Source organism: Arachis hypogaea, chromosome 15 (genome assembly GCF_003086295.3).
Source record: "Arachis hypogaea cultivar Tifrunner chromosome 15, arahy.Tifrunner.gnm2.J5K5, whole genome shotgun sequence".
Lineage (NCBI taxonomy): Eukaryota > Viridiplantae > Streptophyta > Magnoliopsida > Fabales > Fabaceae > Arachis > Arachis hypogaea.
Window position 1 is genome coordinate 23,136,754 of NC_092050.1, and position 13,275 is coordinate 23,150,028.

A 13,275-nucleotide genomic window follows, 5' to 3' on the forward strand; every position below is an offset into this window, starting at 1 on the left:
CATGTGAAGGAAGTCTTCTCTTGATCCTTGGGATCCACCACTATTTGATTGTACCCAGAGTACCCGTCCAAGAAGCAATAATATGCATGGCCAGCCAATCTTTCTAGCATCTGATCAATGAAAGGGAGAGGAAAGTGATCCTTCCTTGGGGCATCATTCAGTCTTCTATAGTTAATGCACATTCTCTACCCTGTCACTGTCCTTGTGGGAATGAGTTCATTCTTCTCATTGAAGATGACAGTCATGCCATCTTTCCTTGGCACCACTTGAACTGGGCTTACCCAAGAGCTATCAGAGATTGGGTATATGATTCCAGTATTCCACAGCTTCATCACTTCTTTTTGAACCACCTCCTTCATGGTTGGGTTAAGCCTTCTTTGGGATTGTACCACAGGCCTTGAGTCCTCTTCTAGCAAGATTTTGTGCATACAAATTGCAGGGCTTATACCCTTGATGTCATCAATTGTCCATCCTAAAGCTGTCTTGTGAGTCTTCAACACCTCAATCAGTTTGGCTTCATCTTGTGTGCTCAATGATGAATTGATGATTACTGGAAGGCTATCCTCTTCACCCAGATATGAATATTTGAGATGGGGAGGGAGGGGTTTCAACTCTTGCTTTGGCACCTCCTCTTTCTTTCCTTTAAAAGAGATTTCAATTACTTGTTCTTCTGATACATCTTGTTCTACTTCTATTTCCTCTGCTTGTTCCTCCTGGCCGTTGGCTTCAAGCACCTCTTCCTCCAATTCTTCTATCTTTTCCACCCTCATATGCTTTTCCTTCTTAGGGGGATATTGCATGGCCTTAAAGACATTGATGATTATTTGCTCATTGTGCACCCTAAGGGTCATCTCCCCTTTTTCCACATCAATGATAGCTCTTGCTGTTGCTAAGAAAGGTCTACCCAAGATAATTGAGTTGTGTCCTTCTTCTTCCATGTCCAAAATGACAAAATCGACAGGGAAGATGAATTCTCCAATCTTCACCAATAAGTTCTCCACAACCTCATTGGGTATTTTGAGTGATCTATCCGCCATTTGAAGTGACATTCTGGTGGGTTTGACTTCCTCTATTGCAAGCTTTTTCATTAGTGAGAGAGGCATCAAATTGATGCTGGCACCTAAGTCACAGAGAGATTTTTCCAAGATCATATTGCCTATGGTGCATGATATGATGAAGCTCCCATGATCTTTGAGTTTTTGTGGGAGACCTCTTTGAATCACTACACTGCACTCTTGAGTCAAGACCACTATCTCCTTTTCAACTCCAATACACCCTTCCTTTGAGCTGGTTGGCATTGTCTTTGATGAGCATAAAAGTATTGGTTGTTGGTCATAGTATCTATGAGATTTTAGACTTCCTCAGCTGTCTTCATGAGCTGTACTGAACCTCCTGCTGAATAATCAAGAGCCTCTTGAGCTTTCAGAGTCAAGCCTTCATAGAAATTTTGAAGTCTGTCCCATTCACTAAACATTTCAGGTGGACACTTCTTGATCAAGGCCTTGTATCTCTCCCAAGCCTCATAAAGTGATTCTCCATCCATTTGAGTGAATGTTTGCACTTCTGTCTTCAATCTAATGATCCTCTGAGGTGGGTAGAATTTGGCTAGGAATTTGTTCACTAAATCTTCCCAATTGTTGATGCTTTCTTTGGGAAATGTCTCTAGCCATTGAGATGCCTTATCCCTCAAGGAGAATGGAAATAGTAGCAGCTTATATATATCAGGATGAACACCATTTGTTTTAACAGTCTAATAAATCCTAAGGAAGACTGATAGGTGTTGGTTTGGATCTTTAAGGGGGCCTCCTCCATAGGAACAATTGTTTTGCACCAAGGTGATAACTTGAGGTTTCAACTCAAAGTTGTTTGCATGAACATTAGGAGTGAGTATACTGCTCCCACAATTTCTTGGATTGGGGAAGGTATATGATGCCAAAACTTTCCTTTGAGGCTGGCCATTGTTATTGGCCACCTCTTCTGGTGGATTGGGGAGGTTACCCTCCATTTCTTGGTCTTCCTCTTCTGATTCTTCTTCTCCAATAACTCCCTTCCCTCTTGCTTCTCTTCTCAATCTCAAGAATATTCTCTCTGGCTCAGAATCAAAAGAGGCAGATGCACCTCTTCTTCCTCCTGGCATACAACACAAACAAACCAAAGGAAAACAAAAATAGAATACTCTATTGCTAGAGTAAAGTCAAAGTTAGCAGAAACAAAATTACAAACAGTTAGTATGCTTGGTAAAAATAAAGAAAAAGTGCTTAATATAGATTATCACCTACTTAATCATTGTCAATCTAAATCAATCCCCGGCAATGGCGCTAAAAACTTGATGAGGTAAAATCGATTGCACACAAACTCACCGACAAGTGTACTGGGTCGCATCAAGTAGTAAAACTCACAAAAGTGAGGTCGATCCCACAGGGATTGATAGATTGAGTAGTTTTAGTTGGGTGATGAATTTAGTTAAGCAAACAGTTGATGATTTGATGAAAGTTGATTAATAGAATATAAATTGCAAGAAATTAAAGTGTAGAAAGTAAAATTGGCAGAATCTTAAATTGCAGAAGCAGTAAATTACAGAAACTTAGAGAACAAGAAATTAAAGGAGCTGAAACTTAAATTGCAAGAAAGGTAAATAACTGAATCTTAAGTGTAAGAAATTTAAATTTCAGAATCTAAATTGCCAGAAAACTTAAATTGCATGAATAATAAAGGGATTTGAGTGCTGGGAATCAAAACAGAATGTAAACTGCAGTAAATTAGAAAGCTCTAAGTTGGAAAAATTCAAAGGAAGTGATTCATCAGGGTTTGGAGGTATTGTAATACTTCCTGAATCAAATTGGGCTCAACTCCTTTCTCAATCATTTGGTAGATCTATGGCGGATTGAAATTGATTGGATCCCAATTCCTTGGCAATCCAATCTCTCTAATCACAATCAATCTTGCCAATTCCTTGATCTAATTGTCATGAGAAGAGGTTAAGTGCATATCTCTCATCCATAAGCCACACTAACTCTCAAGATCTCAATTCCTCCCGAATAGTGTTGATCAAGAGAGTAGTGAAGGATAGAGCTCCAATTCTAATGCAAGTGATTCCCCTTCTGAGGCTCACACAAGCAATCAATGGAATTCAACCCCCTTCCGGAGTGAAGAATTCTAAATCAAAACAGAAAATATCCAATAGCTACTAAATTGAATTGAGAAGAAGAAGAATTTCATTGATTCATCAGAATTACAATAGAGCTCCTTCCCATAATAAAATTGGGGTTTAGTTCATCATTGCTCTAGTACCAAAACAGAAAAGAAAAATGCAGAAGATGAAGAACAGAAAGAAAAACAGAAAGCCAATAAACTCAGATCTCAGAATTCCTAAAACAGAACTAAAAAGATAAATTCAAAAGAAGGTAAAAGAGAAGCTCTCAGAGAGGTTCTAATGAAATCAAATTTTCATCTATTTATACACTTTCTAATTTAGTCATCAAGTACTTGGAGTGGGCTTTTTGGCCTCTGATGAAGTGGATCAGAATTGGGTACTTGGTTGCAGCTTCCAGCGGAACGTTGCGTTCTCAGAGTGAGCGTTACGCTCGTTCAGCAACGCGTACGCGTCTACTAAGCGTGCGCGTCATTGCTCGCTGAATGCTCATCATGCGTACGCGTGCTTCACGCCCATGCGTCCCTTGGCATTTTTGCACATCGACGTGTACGCGTCACATACACGTACGCATCATTGCCATCTTTAGCTTCCATCATGCTTGCGCGCACCATACACGCGTGCGCGTCCTTGATAGCGTTCGTTTAATCAGCGCTATGTTCGCGCCATGAACGCTGCCCACGCGTGCGCGTGGGTGGCAAAATGTTGATTCCAAGCTTCCGCGCCACCCACGCGTAAGCGTGCTTCATCCCAGATGTTCCATCGACGCGTACGCGTCATGTACGCGTGCGCGTCGATTGCAGAACTTCAATTCCAATTTCAAATTTGCTCGAAAACGCTCATTAAGCTAACGTAGCGCTCTCTTTACAACTGAGCGCCAATTACATCCACGGGTACGCATCATGCATGCGTATGCGTGGGTCTTCCAAAATTCTTGGGTAGAGAGCATGGCATTCTTCATTTGAACGCAGCATTACTCTGCATTGCATCTCTTTCTCTTCATTTTTTCACCTGAAATCAACCAAACATGCAATCAAAGTCTCACCAAAATCATAAGGTTTTGCATCATTTATAATAATCACCTAATTCTTGCATAAATCTCATGATTTTGTATAAAATTAATGATGTTTGATTGAATCAAGATAAACATGAAATTCCACTCCAATCACTTACTTATTGTGCAAGAAAGTGCATGAAACCTAATGAAACAAATGAAAATTGCTAGTAAAACTAGCATAAGATGACCTGTCATCACCGATCTACTCAAAATTTAGGAGCTGTAACACCCTAACTTTTAGCACGTCATGATCGTACCAAAAGTGAGGCGTTACTAACCTGTTTTCCTTATTTACTATTTAATATTGAGCCTTTAGTTCGATTTTGTGTTTCAATTTTAAGAACATGCCGGAAACTTGTGCTTTTTATTAATCAAACCCAATCATCAAAGAACACCAAGTAATAATAATCACATAATTATTAAAAATAATAAAAATTGTACAAAAAAAATCAAAAGAAACTTAGATACAATTCTTATCCCTTTGTATAAAAATAAAATCTTAATAACAAAGGCAAGGGAATTCTATGAAAGTAACTCAACACATAACTTAACTCAAACAAAACTAATAACCGTCCGCAGCTTCAAACTGAGTCTTCGAACCTGTGTCACTGAAAGGGTGGAAGATTTTTTGGGTGAGAACAAACCAAACGTTCTCGGTAGGGAATGGGAATGCCGTAAAAGTAATGAAAAAAATGCGAATAATTAAGATACTCAAGAAAACTATAGCTTTATCAAACCTTTTGAGATACTCTTGGTTTTACTTTAGCTAATTAATTACCTCTTTCAAAATCTCTAAACCCAAAACAAATTTTAAATCTAAGACTAGTCACATTAACCATTTCTCAGCCACATAATTAATTCTCAATCAAAACGTCAATTCCTAATCACATTAATACATTCACAAACTAATAGTACAAGCAAGAGATTCAATTCAACATACAGGCAAGTTGCAATAAGACAAACAGCACAATCACAGAAGTAATACAAGCAAACACAATCTAATGTAAATGTGCAAACAACATGATGCATGTCTATTCCTAACGCAGACCATGAGCTCGTGTGTCGGTTGCGTACCCGCTCCCACATTACCCGGGCACGAGTCCCAGATATGGCTTTCCAGATGCATCCAGTGTGCTTATAAGTGTTACGGCTAGGCCGCATACAGTGTGACTTTCAATGTGCTTACATCTGGAAAATTGTTCTCAGTGTGTGGGCGTCCCCACTATACATTTGGCACTAAGGCCCAAACAAAGTCGCATCTGCTCTCCTGTGGCAGACTTTCCTTTAATCAATATATTCCTTTAATCTTTGTTCTCTGCTCTCCTGTGGCAGAGATTCCTTTAATTATCTCTCATTCTTTTACTTTTCGTTCTTCTTCTTTTCTTTGATTTCTTTATGGCGTTGGCCAATTCCTTTCTTTTTTTTCTTTTTCTTTAAACTTTAGTAATAATAATAATAATAATAATAATAATAATAATAATAATAATAATAATAATAATAATAATAATAGTTTAATATTATTATTAATAATAATAACAATAAAAATTAATTTAATTTTTGTTTTATCAAATTATTTATTTAGAATAAGTAATAATTAAATTAAACTTCAATAATCATAAAATTTTATTTAATTTTTTTTGTTAAAAAATAGTTTTCTTAAAAATTACATCTCAATATAATATATTAGCTCATAAATAGCTAATTATTTAATTTTCAAAAATTTGGGGTCTTACATCTTATCCCACTTATAAAAATTTTCGTCCTCGAAAATTGCTTTAGATATAAAAAGCCTCATGGTCTTATTTACTTATAAAACAGGGAAAGAGGGCATAACAAGGTACAAAAATCTCAAAACAGGTTTGATGGGTTCGTGTTATGATAATATGGGTGGTGCTCACTGGCTCTTATTCTCTTGACAAATAAAAAAGTTTGCTGTACTCCAACTCGCATATCACTTCGTCTCAAACTCTCTTGAACATCCAACGTCATTCCAACACTTATCTCATATTAAGAATTCTTCAACTTCCATTCCTTTTGAATTCTCATCTCTATCCTCGCTCAACTGTTAACTTTAACTTCCAACAAACTTAATCAAGGTTTTAAACTCACTCGTCATCAAACAACAGTGTAATCAATCGATCTTATTATTTCAAAAACCCTAATATTCTGACACGCACTCAAACACGTCAAGGAATTACACAGGTCACGAAGAAGAATTCAAGATTAGGGACTATGATGTCGAGAATTTAAGAGATAATCAAGAATATGGCCAGATCAAGATATACATTAGACATGAAGTAAAAGAATCAAATTACAATTAGCTTAATTTGAATCGAAACTTTCAAGGTTCAAACCGCTCGAAATTTAAGGATCATGCATTATGCCAAAACAAGCTCAAGATCAGATCAACGAGCACAGGATTCCTGAAGATAAGTATAATCAATGATAAAGACAGATATTTTTGAAAGACTCAAACAAACTCTCAAGAATACAACCAAACAAGATTATGGACGAATAATAAAATACGATCGGAGAATGGTCAAATCAGGGTTCAAGGAAGGAATCTAAGTCAAGGAACTTCAATTAGGGTAATAAAGAAGAAACGATATGCCAACCTAAGCAATGTAAATGAGAATCATAAGTCGAGACCAAGCACGAAAAGCAAATCCTAGCATCCCCGAACCACGTGACTCGCATTATCCATTACCTATCAATTCCAATTCGTCTATAATAACCTATTAACTTTCCCGTACACATAAACCATCAACATTAAGTTGGCCAGACTTAATATCAGCAGATATGCAACGGTAAGCTAACAACGTTAATCAATAGACAGTGATGCATCTAAAACTCAAACTCTTGTCATTAAGACAAGTCCTATTGCATGACAGACACTCAGAGTATGCAGTGAAGCATAGTCAGTCCATTCCCAAGGCTCTAATAGGAATGAACTGCTCTGATACCATAATATAACACCCTAACTTTTAGCACGTCATGATCGTACTAAAAGTGAGGCGTTACTAACCTGTTTTCCTTATTTACTATTTAATATTGAGCCTTTAGTTCGATTTCGCGTTTCAATTTTAAGAACATGCCAGAAACTTGTGCTTTTTATTAATCAAACCCAATCATCAAAGAACACCAAGTAATAATAATCACATAATTATTAATAATAATAAATATTGCACAAAAGAAATCAAAAGAAACTTAGATACAATTCCTATCCCTCTGTATAAAATAAAATCTTAATAACAAAGGAAAGGGAATTCTAGGAAAGCAACTCAACACATAACTTAACTCAAACAAAACTAATAACGATCCGCAGCTTCAAACTGAGTCTTCGAACCTGTGTCACTGAAAGGGTGGAAGATTTTTTGGGTGAGAACAAACCACACGTTCTCAGTAGGGAATGGGAATGTCGTAAAAGTAATGAATAAAATGCAAATAATTAACATACTCAAGGAAACTATAGTTTTATCAAACCTTTTGAAATACTTTTGGTTTTACTTTAGCTAATTAATTACCTCTCTCAAAATCTCTAAACCCAAAACGAATTTTAAATCTAAGACTAGTCACATTAACCATTTCTCAGCCACATAATTAATTCTCAATCAAAACGTCAATTCCTAATCACATTAATATATTTACAAACTAATAGTACAAGCAAGAGATTCAGTTCAACATACAGGCAAGTCGCAATAAGACAAACAACACAATCACAAAGAAATAATACAAGCAAACACAATCTAATGCAAATGTGCAAACAACATGATGCATGTCTATTCCTAATGCAAGCCATGAACTCATGTGTCGGTTGCTTACCCGCTCCTGACATTATCCGGGCACGAGTCCCAGATATGGCTTTCCAGATGCATCCAGTATGCTTATAAGTCTTACGGCTAGGCCGCATACAGTGTGACTTTCAATGTGCTTACATCTGGAAAATAGTTCTCAGTGGCGTCCCCACTATTCACTACAACAAATATGGGCTTTAGCAACGCCAAATTTTGTAATGCCTTAAAACCGTTCTCTTAGATAGTTTTAGATAACGGTTTTTTTGTGTGTTACCAATGAATTCAATTTTTTATTATTTTTTAGCAACAAACTAAAACCGTTCTCTTTGACTATTTTAAAGAACGGTTTTATAACCATTACCAAGATTTATTTTTAAGCAACGGTTTTTTATTGTTGTTTAAATAATTGTACAAAAGAAATGCATAAAAACCGTTGCCAAAATGCTACACTTTAAAACCATTCTATTAGATGGTCTTAGACAACGATTTTTACAGTGTTGATGTTGAAGTTCAATTTTTCATTACGTTATAGCAATAAAATAAAACCATTCTTTTTGACTATTTTAAAGAACGATTTTATAACTACTACAACAATTTTTTATCAAACAATAATTTTTTAATATTATTTAAATAATTATCGAAATTAAAAGATATATATAAAAATAATTATAAATAATCATATAAATTTAAACAATGTTTCTATAAATACTATAATTTATAGAATACTCAAAGCTATTGTTATAAATATATAACACATATTATTTAAAAAAAACAAAATTAAAATACATTTATAATAAATATTATATATTTTTGTTATAAATATATAACAAATATTATTTTAAAAAATAAAATTAAAATAAATTAAAAAATAAAATTATAATAAAATTATAATAAATATTAATATTTTTTTATTTAAACTCCCTCTAAACCCTAACATAACCAAATTTGGAGGAACTCTCTTTACTAAAAATAATTAAATATATACTGAATCTAAAATAATTAGGAGTGATATGTAATTTTTTATAATAATTAAAATTTAAATTAATTAAAATTTTTATATAATATATATTATAATTGGATATTTAGTATATTTAAAATTATTATTTTAATAATTAAAAAATAAAAAAATTATATAATTTAATTTAAATAACTTATATTATGAATAATTTATGATTTAATTTAAATTTTTTATTTTTAAAAAATAAGCTTTTAAGAATGATTAAATTAATTTTTATAAATATTTTGAACTTAAATTAATTAATATTTTTATGTAATTTTATTATAATTAATTATTTTATATAATTTAAAATTAAAATTTTTATAATAAAAAATTATATAATTTAATTTAAATAATTGATATTTTAAATTTAAATGCTATTTAATAAATCATAATTAATATATTTATTTATAATTTAAATTAAAAATAATTATTTTTATTTAATAATATATTAATAAATAATATTTTTAAATAATTTTAAATAAAATATATTTAATTTTAAAATTATTATTGTATTCAATAATTTTATTAAAATATCTATTTTATCTATATTTTATAACTCTTTAACTCTAATGCTAAATTTTTAAATTAAATAAAAAATTCTAGTTCCTAAATTGAAAAACCTAACCTTAGAACTCCACCCTACTGAGAAAAGAGAAACGCAGAGAGAAGAGAGAAAGGTAAACCTCGCGAGGAAGAAGAAGGGAAGGAGAGGGAGAAGAGCGCGCCGGCGTCGCGCCTCACCGCCGTAGAGCCCATCACACGCGTCGCCGCCGTCATGTCACCGTCAATCTGAACCGTGCGAGGGAGAGAGCTGCCGCTGCGGGAAACGCGATGGTGGAGAGGACGCCGCCAGATCTGTGGCGCATGTTCCCTGTCGAGCTCGCCGTCGAAGACGTCACCACCGTCACTGTCGAACCCTAGCCGTCGCAGTCGCCGTCGACGCTGTGGCAGAGAAGGAGGAAGGATGCGCGAACAGAAGAGGGAGAAGGAAGCTGCGAAGCCGTCACCGTTTCTGCTCGGGGTTGTCACTGCTGTTGAAGAAGACGCGTCCGAGAGAGAGAGAACCAGGGGAGTGACGCGCGAAGGATGCTCTGACGGAGAAGGAGGAGAACGAGGCTGTCTCATCGCCAATGATTAGAAGTTGCTACTGTTGATGGGATGAACAGAACGTGAAGAGGGAGGAGAAACTCGTAGAGGAGAGGGAGGTTTTGCCGCCGCATCGCTGGTCACCGGGGAACACCGCCATTGACGCCGGAGAATGCCACTATTGGAGCCACTGTCCGTGCTCGGCCCCTGTTTCTGTTGCTGTTTATGCTGGTTCAGCCATTACCGCCACAACCCGTCTCAAATTTCTTCTAATTTCGACACTCAGAGGTAGGGGATTTATTTTAAAATTAACCGTTTTAATTTATGAATATCATTGAAGTTTAGTGAGTATCTGCAAATAATTTATAAATGTCTTGTGTGATTAATTGGTAGAAATAAGCTTGGTTTGAGGATGTAAAATTTGGATTAGTTTTTGAGATGATGTTCTAGTGTTTCAATTAGTTTATTGAGTTTAGGTTATAGCTGTGAATGTGACTGGTATGATGATGATTACGTGCGTGTGAATTGAAATTTGTTTAGCTCTTGTGTGCATCTTGCAAGGTTGTTTGGGGATGAATGCTTGTCGGAAGTTCTGTTTTTTTTTTTTTTTTTACTTAATAATGTTGTGATTGATGGTTGAATCAAATTATAATGAGTAATTTATGAGATTGAGGCTTGATGAATGATAAATAGATTGAGTTTAGATTTCTAAACTAAGTACCTAAAATTGATTTCTTAACTAAAAGTAGTAATTTTTATGGTTTATAAATAATTTTACAATGAGTGGAACCAAATGGTGATAAAATATGTTGATTATTGAGAACCTGTTTGTTTGATGATTGCTGATCCTTGTAAATTAATTATTATATGTTTTAGGGTGCTGCTACTCTAAATGATTAGAAGATGGTCATTGCTGTTTGAAAAGAGCAATGCATCACAATTGCCTTGTTTGCTTTGAGCTATAAACTATGACTATTCTTCTATTATGGTAAAATCTTTTGGGAAGAACCACATGATTTCATTTTCTTTGGTTTATGAATTGGTTTTGCTTATTATGAATTTTGTTGATTGTTGATTGTTACTATGATGATGTTGGCTTGTTCTGCCATTAGTTACTTTGTTAATTGATTTTTTTCTTTAATGAGATTTTGTTCTGAGCAATGTTAGGAGAAAATAGTTCTGCTTTGTCATCAGTTCCTACTCTGTCATCTGATGTTGTTCCGTGCTCTCCTCTCCGCTTGCGTCCACTACGCCGTCCCCCACCTCATCCGCTGAGGTTCGGTTACGGTATGTGTTTAGATTAAGGTTATTTTCTGTTATAAATCAAAGAGTTATTTAGCTGAACATGTTCTCTCTATGTAAAAAGTTAAGCATAGAAGTTTTGTTTTAATTCAATTTGGTTTGAAATTAAGCTAAGTTGTTTTATGGAGAATAATGTTAATGTTAATGGTTGTTTCTTAATTGTTGGTTGGTTTATTTTGTTAGCATGTAAAGTGGCTGGGAATTCTAAGTTGATTCTCTCAATGGCCTGAATGACTCAAGTAAAATTGCTGCATTTGATTTTGATGGCCTGAATGACTCAATTAAAAATCTTAGAATTCTGGAGAAGATTGCCCAAATATTCAAAGAGGATTTGAAGTTTGGTGGAGAAGAGCTTTCTGGAAGCGGAATGGAGAGTAAGAATAGACAAGACAATTACGAATTACAGCTACAATAGTTGATAATCCTTGAAGACAGACAGTCCCAGCATGGTGGAATTGACAGCATTTTACTGGGTGTGTCTCCTTTTAACCTTCTCTTGATCATTTCAATTTCTATTTAATTCCTCTGTGTTGACCAGCATTTCAACCTTAGTAGCTTACCTGTAAAGCTGCTTGTTTGAAATGTGATAGACTCTGTCTTCATCCATGATTGATTTACCTTGAACAAGTTAGCACCATTGTATTTTTTTCCTTTTTTTCTTTTGGCACTTTTTTGTTTGTTTGTTGTGCACATAATCTAATCATTTCAATAGAAACAACCTATGAGTATAGAATTTATAGTTCATGTGGGTACTTGAAAACATTCTTCTTTTATCAGTGTGCATAGTCATCGATTTACACTTAGGCTGGTCATAATTTGGCTCTATCTTGAGCTGACAACACTACACTCTTGAAGAATGTTATTTTTTTTATTATGAGACTGTTCTATTTTCATTATGTATTTAGGGGCAACACAAGCTGAGCTTCAGTTGCAATTTGTTTAGTTCTAAACCTTTTCCATTCATATTTAGTCTTGTTTAATCATCTCTTTGCAGTTACATGGAAGAAATAAAAGTTCATGTGCTATCAATTTAATTTAGTGGATAAGATTTCATGTTTAACTGGCTACCGCAATGTGGGGCTGGTGGTCTAAGTTTTCTGCTGTGTGAGAGACTATACTAAGCAAAGCAACTGCTGATGTTGACAAAGGGGTCCATGATGAGACTGGTTTCTTTTAGGTATGTTTGAATAAGTATGCTTGAATCTGAAGTCTAAAATTTGCTATTATATTTATTGCTGCTGTTGGTTTACCTTCTGGTAGTGTCAAAGGAGGGGACAGGAGGGGGAGGTGGGTCTTGTGACCTTATGTGGTGCTTTTAGTGCAAAGAAGTTCTTGGATTTAATATCTTTTATAAATTACAACCTTTTGATTTGATGTATTAAGAAGCTTATTTATTAGCAATGCAAATATTGCTTTTCTTACTGGTTATAACAATCATGCTTGAAAATAACTACACTATGGTTGCTTGATCCTTTTGATGCCTTATTAAGAATTGAATTTGTTAAGTACCTATGTGCTTGTATCTATTGTGCTAGTGATATGTGTTATATGCATGCCATTGTTCTTTATTTTGTATTTTACTGATTCAAAATGCTTCATTTTTTCCCCAGTTAAAAAGCTTGTGTTCCTTGTTGTCTGCAGGTGGTTCTGTTTTTTGAAAATATGGGCTTGGATAAAGAAACTATTGGGAGAATTATTTTTCGCTTCCAGCATTGATAAAACTCTTTAGAGGAAGATTGAATTCCTTTCTAGGGTTGGCGTTTTTTAAGCTTATTTTCCTGGGATAATTAGAAAATATCCGGAATTACTTGTAACCAACACTGATACAACTATATTGTATCCGGAAATTTTTGGTTCACTAAGTATATAAATGTTTATTTTTCTA

The 13,275-nt window shown here is 34.7% G+C and overlaps 1 long non-coding RNA gene across 2 annotated transcripts; it reads left to right on the plus strand.

Annotated features, from left to right (window-relative positions):
- Positions 1–9,607: 9,607 nt before the first annotated feature.
- LOC140179632 (uncharacterized) lies at positions 9,608–13,275 on the plus strand. 2 transcript variants are annotated; one of them, XR_011873307.1, is made up of 5 exons: positions 9,608–10,376; positions 11,256–11,375; positions 11,574–11,863; positions 12,385–12,567; positions 13,032–13,275. It is a non-coding gene; the product is annotated as an uncharacterized lncRNA (long non-coding RNA). The 2 variants fall into 2 exon arrangements; XR_011873306.1 differs by having other exon boundaries at positions 9,609–11,375.